The sequence below is a fragment of the Canis aureus genome, chromosome 37 (assembly GCF_053574225.1).
Source record: "Canis aureus isolate CA01 chromosome 37, VMU_Caureus_v.1.0, whole genome shotgun sequence".
Taxonomy (NCBI): domain Eukaryota; kingdom Metazoa; phylum Chordata; class Mammalia; order Carnivora; family Canidae; genus Canis; species Canis aureus.
This window is the reverse complement of record NC_135647.1, coordinates 13,679,050-13,686,421: the sequence shown is the minus strand read 5'-3', so window position 1 is coordinate 13,686,421 and position 7,372 is coordinate 13,679,050. Positions and strand designations below refer to the sequence as shown.

The 7,372-nt window shown below is 45.7% G+C and overlaps 1 long non-coding RNA gene across 1 annotated transcript; it reads right to left on the bottom strand.

The window, feature by feature from the left end:
• Positions 1-443: 443 nt before the first annotated feature.
• On the bottom strand, positions 444-7,034 carry LOC144306644 (uncharacterized). The gene is made up of 2 exons (XR_013373740.1): positions 6,891-7,034; positions 444-619 (listed from the first exon to the last, which is right to left on the bottom strand). It is a non-coding gene; the product is annotated as an uncharacterized LOC144306644 (long non-coding RNA).
• Positions 7,035-7,372: the final 338 nt, after the last annotated feature.

Here is a 7,372-nt window from a genome sequence, read left to right as displayed (position 1 = left end):
CCAGCTACTACTCCCGAAGTCATGTGACAAGGAAGCAGTTGAGTCAAGGTTTCAGCTCAAACTCTCAAATTCACAGGAGTCACGTCCTCCTTCATAATCTGGTTGTTTTGGCTTCCACCTGGAAAGCCTTTCTTGCATACATACCCAGCCCCTCACATGGCTAATTGCCACTTAATACTAGGACCTAGCTCACAGTGACCTCTTGGGAAGCCTTCCATGACAGCATTCTTCCCCTACTCTTCTAGCCCCATATGGACCCTTCAGCTGGACTGGATGTCCCTGCTCCGTGAGCCCACGTACCAGAGCTCACTACTAAATGTCATTTGTAACTCTAAAGTTATAGGCTTCCAACAGAGCACATGGAGCTCAGGAAAATTGGCTGATTGGTTTGTTGGTTGGTTGATTGAGTAAAGGAATCAACTGAGTATTTGCAAGGAGAGAAATATTTTTTAAGATTTCATTTATTTATTCATGAGAGACACAGAGAGAGAGACAGAGACACAGGCAGAGGGAGAAACAGGCTCCCTGCGGGGAGCGCGATGCAGGACTCAATCCCAGGACCCCAGGATCATGACCTGAGCCGAAGGCAGATGCTCAACCACTGAGCCACCCAGGCATCCTGCAAGGAGAGAAATAATTATAAGAACTACGAGATACAAGGAAAGGGAGCTTTTGGCAATTTTGTGAAATCTGTTTTTGGTTGGGAAGAACTTTGGGGTTTGGACCGCCTTATCCTTCCAAGAACCAGTAGGGATCAGCGTGGTGCTCTGAGAAAGAGGCAGGTAAGAGTCGCTCTTGGGCTGCTCTGGTTTTCCAGCTAAATCCCCAGGTGGGAAGGAAGTGAGTTTCAGGGCAGCAGCTGGCTTGTAGAACAGAGTGAGCTTGTGGTTGTGCTGTCTCTCTGGGACAGGTTTGTGATGGGTGAGGCACAGAAGGAAGGGTTTCGCAGTCCAGAATGACAAACTCTTAACCACTCCCTAACTTGTGAACATACTTGTGTTTCATACTCCCCCTCCCCCACAACACACACATAGGGGCAAAAAGACACGGGTAGCCACAGTCTAGAACTAGTAAGTACTAGAACCAGGCTTTGAACTCAAACTAGGTGGGCTCAGGTCTGTGTGCTTCCCACTGCACCATACCACCAACTGTGTTTTTTTAAAAGAGAGTAGTATCTGGGGACTTTGGAGCCTGGGCTAATGGAGAGCCTGGTCACATATAGACAAAAAGTCCAGGAGAAGAAGAGGGAAGAAGGTGGAGTGAGGACTAATTTCAAAGCCAGATCTCCCGAGACCAAGCACAGCACAGTGCCCACACCCCTGGGTTAGGCCAACTCTTTGTCTCCTAAATGTTTTTCCTTCTCGAAATTTGCAATGGTTATTCAATGAGCATTATCGTTTTTACCAGATAGAAAGGAAACTTTGATGTAAGGAGTTTTATGCTACAATTCTAGCTAATTAGGTCTTAGTAAGGGCACTAGGGTGGCTCAGTGGTTGAGCGTCTGCCTTTGGCTCAGGTCGTGATCCTGGAGTCCCGGGATCGAGTCCCACATCAGGCTCCCCGTGTGGAGCCTGTTTCTCCCTCTGCCTGTGTCTCTGCCTCTCTCTCTGTGTGTGTCTCTCATGAATAAATAAATCAAATATTATTTTAAAAATTATGTCTTATTAACAAGAGGCAGAATGACTTCTCTCCCAAAAGGGCAGATTTATTTCTACTATGTAATTTCATCAGTGAGTTCAATCAGTGAGGGGTTCCTAAAAAGGCCTGCCAAATATTCTGAATTATGTTTTTATCAAACAAATAAATATAAGAAAAGAAAGCTAAAGCTTTTACTTTAGCCAACGTAAGTCCATACAAACCAGGGCTCCCCTGAGGAAATTTGGGTATACTTTGTGGGATAATAGAAGGACTATGGCTTTAGTTCTTATTTCTCCAAAATAGGTGCAAATGCATCATACTTCAACCCTGCTTACCCAGCCGAGGGCACATGGCTAAGGTAAGCCAAGACCCCTAGCACAGCAGGGCATTGGCAATTTTCCAAAGCTGTACTTTTTTTCTACCACTATGAAGCTCTGCATCCATAAAAATTGCTCCACGGCTTGCTTAAACACAATAATGACACCTTAAAACATTGCAGTCCTGTCTTAGACCTCGTCCAGCCCGCCATCTCACATATGAGGAAGTAAGGGCAAGGGATCTGCTTGACTAACCGGAAGCCCCAGAGTACAGGGCGCACACCCAGCCTGGAGGTATGGGTGTGGTAGGCTTCAAGAAAACCAAGGGAGGAGGCAACCAGAAACAGCAACGTTAAAGGGTAAGTGGAGGATGGGGTGCCCTAGGTGGCTCAGATGGTTGAGTGTCTGCCTTTGGCTCAGGTCATGATCTCACGGTGGAGCCCTGCATTGGCCTCCCAGCTCAGCAGGGAGGCTGCTTCTCTCTCTGCCTCTACCCATGCCCTCTCTCTCAAATAAATAAATAAAATATATTTTTTTAAAGGGGGTAAGTGGAGGAAAAAACAGCAAAGCAGTGGGAAGCATGCTCCTAAATGTTGAGGGAAAACCAGCAAGGGCCATGGGTCTGAAAACAAGGGGAGGCAGATGTTCAAAGCAGCTGTCAATGGTGTCAGGTGCTACAGAGGCAGGAAGAAGGAAGGACCGAGAGAATCCCATTGGGCGTGGTGACCAGAATGTCCGTGACCTTTCAGCCCCGTGGTGGAGACTGAATCAGGCTTTAGGGGCTCAGTGAGTGAGTGCAGGGGTGAGTGAGGGGAGACAACAAGAGAGAGAGCACTCTAGCTAGAAGGGTTGCACCTGTTCATGCTCCCCACCTTCGGGAGGAGCGTCCAGGGGCAAGAGACACGAAGCAACAAAGCTACCATGAGAAAGAGACAGGAAGCCCCATCTGTATCTGAAACCCAACTGGAGCATACCGGCCAGAGGACACTAGTAGGAAACGTGCCGCTTCCAGTGACCGTAGAATTCACTCAAATCTTGGTTACTAGAGGATATTATGCTAAGCAAAATAAGTCAATCAGAGAAAGACAATTATTATGTGATCTCACTCATGTGGAATTCAGGAAACCAAACAGAGGGGGGCACCTGGGTAGCTCGGTGGTTGAGTGTCTGCCTTTGGCTCAGGGCATGATCCCGGGGTCCTGGGATTGAGTCCCACATCAGGCTCCTAGTGGGGAGCCTGCTTCTCAAAATGCAAAAAAAAAAAAAAAAAAAAAAGAAAAAAGAAAAAAAAAGAAAAGAAAAGAAATTATTTATTTTATGAATAAATACAATCTTAAAAGAAAAAAGAAAACAGACGATCCTAGGGGAAGAGAGGAAAAAATAAAACAAGACACAATCAGAGAGGGAGACAAAGCATAAGATACATTTAACCATAGGAAACAAACTGAGGGTTGCTGGAGGGGAGAGGGGTGTGTTGATGGGGTAACTTGGGTGATGGACATGAAGGAGGGTGCATGATGCAGAAGCACTGGGTGTTATATGCAACTGATGAATCACTAAACTCTACCTCTGAAACGAATCCATTACATGTTAAGTAATTGAATTTAAATTTAAAAAAAATTTTTAAGATTTTATTTATTTATTCATGAGAGACACAGAAAAAGAGGCAGAGACACAGGCAGAGGGAGGAGAATGCAAGGCAAGAAGTCCAATGTGGGACTTGATCGTGGGACCCTGGGATCAGGCCCTGAGCCAAAGGCAGACACTCAACTGCTGAGCCACCCAGGCATCCCTAAATTTAAAAAAATCTTTTTTTATTATTATTTTTAAAAATCTTAAAAAAAAAATCTTGGTTACTTGAAATGCTTAGGGAGGACTGACCATCTAGCTGTACACGGTGATCCTCCATCTTGTGATTTGAAAGACTCTAGGGAGGCCCCAGATCTCCCTAAACCACTGTCCCTGGCTAAGGTGCCCTAACACCCTCACTTTTCCTTTCTCTGTGGCAGGAGAACGCCACAGATATTCCTCTTCTTATAAAATTTGTTTATTTGAGACACAGTGAGTGCATGAGCATGAGTGTGTGTGTGTGTTGGGTGGGTTGGGGGGGTGGATAGAGGGAGAAAGAATTTCAAGCAGACTCCCTACTGAGGACAGAACCTGACATGGGGCTGGATCCCATGACCCTGAGACCTGAGCGGAAATCAAGAGTAGAATGCTTAACCCACTGAGCCACCCAGGCATCCCTGAAGGGAATTGTTTCTAAACCAAGACTCTCAAAGAGTACTTTCTGATCCCAGCAAATGACCACACAGGGTCCCTAATGGTTCCTAATTTGGCATTTTGACACAACCACTAATCTATTTGGGGGATAATTTGTTTTTTCTAGAAACCGGCTGTAAACACTGACAACCATTTGTCAATGATTGTTCTTTAGTTAACAGGCCCTGCCTGTTACCCCAACCTTACAACCAGTGGGTGTTCTCCACTAGTTCAGAAGGGAATAAAATCCAGTGCATTTTGAGGAGGTCAAGGAATGCCAATGGAGTGCAGCGCTGGTGTTTATCTTATTTTTTTTAAGATATTTATTTATTTATTCATGAGAGACACAGAGTGAGAGCCAGAGGCATAGACAGAGGGAGAAGCAGGCTCCCTGCAGAGAGCTCGATGTGGGACTTGATCCCAGGACCCCAGGATCACAACCTGAGCCAAAGGCAGACGCTCAACCACTGAGCCACCCAGGTGCCCCTGGAGTTTGTCTTCTCAGGAGTAACAGAGAGAGGTCTGAGAAGAAGCCCAGCCCACACAGGCATAGGCTAGCTGTGGAGTTGGTGGCTGGACATTCAGCAACTCCCGTCCCTCACCCAGTGGCAAAAAAGACATTTGTCAGACACCAACTGCGCACCAGCGCTTTGCTAAACATTGGACACATTTCCCCTCCCAACAACCTATGAGCAGGATATAATGGCTCTATTTAACTGACAAGGAAAACAATCTTCAAAGAGATTCAGGAATTTATCAGGTGTCACACACCAGTAAGTTCCAGAACCAAGATCATGAACCAGACCTGCCTGCCTTGAAATTCCTATGTTTCACGACTCCAAGACGCGGTTTAGGCAAGTCTGGTCTAGCTGTTTGTTCTGAAGATTAGGCAAGATAATGACTAAAAGTGCTATGAAAACTTCAAAGAGGAAGAGCAAAGCCTCCTCGCTGATCTCCTTTGGGCACCTACAGCAAGCACACCGCTGTGTGTGCTCCAACCCGAGTGGAGGCATCCACGCAGTCAGGGGGTCCTGGGAAGGCCCACATTTCCAGACTACTGACCGAGTGTGCTGCACCCATGGGGCCCCACGGGAAGGTTTATACATGAAGGGGGCATCTTGTTGCCTCTCTGGTTACCACATCATTTCCTCATCTGGTGTTTCGACCCAGCCCTCTATAAAAGTTGTAGAATGGATTCCAGAACTCTCTTGGCCCAGCCTTTTGCTTGGCTGACTCATTATTCAGGTCCTTCAGTTCAAATGTCTTTCTGTAAAAGGGCCCCCTCCCATCACTCTGTTTTATTTTCTTCATCTCTATTCTTTAAAATTACCTTTTGTTTGTTTGTTTGTTTAGGGTATTATCCATTTCCCACACTCACTCCCCTTACCCCCAAAATGAAAGTAGAGATTTGTTCTATTTCCCACACCTAAAATCATATCTTGTATCTCACAGGTACTCAGCGTATTTGCTGGATGGATAGATGGACAGATGGATGGATGAGATTATATAATGGTGCTTCCCCTCTTTGGGCTGCTCCCCTGTGCTCAGACCCAGGGACATTCTCTTTCACTGATGGTACGGCTGGTTTAGGACCTACAAGCTAAGCTACCATAAAAACAGGGTAGGAGAGAGGTTGCCCTAAAGCTTGCCCATGAGAGGTGCTGCAATAAGGCAAGCAGAGAATGGCCAAGGTACAGGTCTAGTGAGCCGCCCTTTGTGCTTGCTGGCATGGAAGGCCTGGGCAGGAGACGAGACTGGTAGGGATTTGAGGATTAGCCAAAGAAAGGCCATGAATGCCCAGAGAAGGAGTTTGGATGCATCTCATAGAAAATGGGGAGCCCTCCCATTTTCTATGAGATGCAAAGGCAATGCAAGCACCCTCGGAGCTTTTGGCTTCCAACCGTGGATATAAAGCAAAGCTGATGAAAAATGACATTCATGATGAAGCAGGATCATTAGCCATGAACTCATGGCTCCCTGCTCATTTCTGAGAGGCCGTGTTTGTCAGACCTGTTCTAAACCTCTACTCAGGTACAAGGTGAAGTGCTATGAAGACAGAGAAGCCAATAAACTATTCGGCTATTGGTGAAAAATAACACATTTCTGAAATATCAAACCTCTAGAAAAGTACATGCAAATAGGTTATGCCTGCAACATATACCACCATCACAGATTTAAAAAACGATTAATGGTCATTTTTAGCAAAAATCATTAGTACTCCATATTCTTTCCATTGTTGAGGTAATAATTCACCTGATAATAGTGATTCTTAGCAATAGGAAAAATTTCTGGCCAGGTAATCAATTCAATGGCTATGAGTTACGCCTTCGATTTTCACTGACATATGCCCAACCAGTTTTAGGCTCTTCAAAATTGGATTCTGTTCCTGAAAATGTGACTGTTCAATAAAAAGCCAAATGAACATTTATTTTTTTTTAAGGATTTATTTGAGAGAGAGAAAGCGCACGCGCAAACAGGCGAGGGGCCGAGGGAGGGACTCTCAAGCTGACTTCCCACTGAGCATGGAGCCTGACTCCAGGCTCCATCCCATAACCCTGAGATCATGACCTGAGCCAAAACCAAGAGTCAGAGGCTTAGCAGACTGGATCACCCAGGCACCCTGAGCCAAATAAGCATTTAAATTACATTATTGAAAATTATTGCTTACAGTACCTGAAATTCTCAATAAAACTGTAACAGCAGTCCAGCCGGTCTTAAGGGTTAACTTGCTTCGGGCTTATGCACATCTTGCTTGCTGACTTAAGTCCCTTTGATCTGTAGCAGAACTGACTTTCTTTGAGATTTGCAGAGCCCTGGTCTTGAGGATTGAAAGACCAGAACTTCCTAGAAGATAAGGGCTGATTGCATTCAAAAACAGCTGCCAGTGATGCAATGTGTCTGTTCATGGTCATGTACACATACCGCTAACCACCTGGGCACCTGCTTCTCCTGAGCATACCCCCTCTCTCTTTTCCCATGCCTTCCCCCTTTAAAACACCCCACACCCCTGGCGCCCTCTGGAGAGGGAAGATGGTTTTGGGGACTTTAGTCCACCTTCTTCTCAAGTTGCCAGCTTCCTGAATAAAACAATTTTCCTTTCCCACCATCACTTGTCTCTTGACTATTGATTTTCGAGTGGTGAGCACCCAAAACTG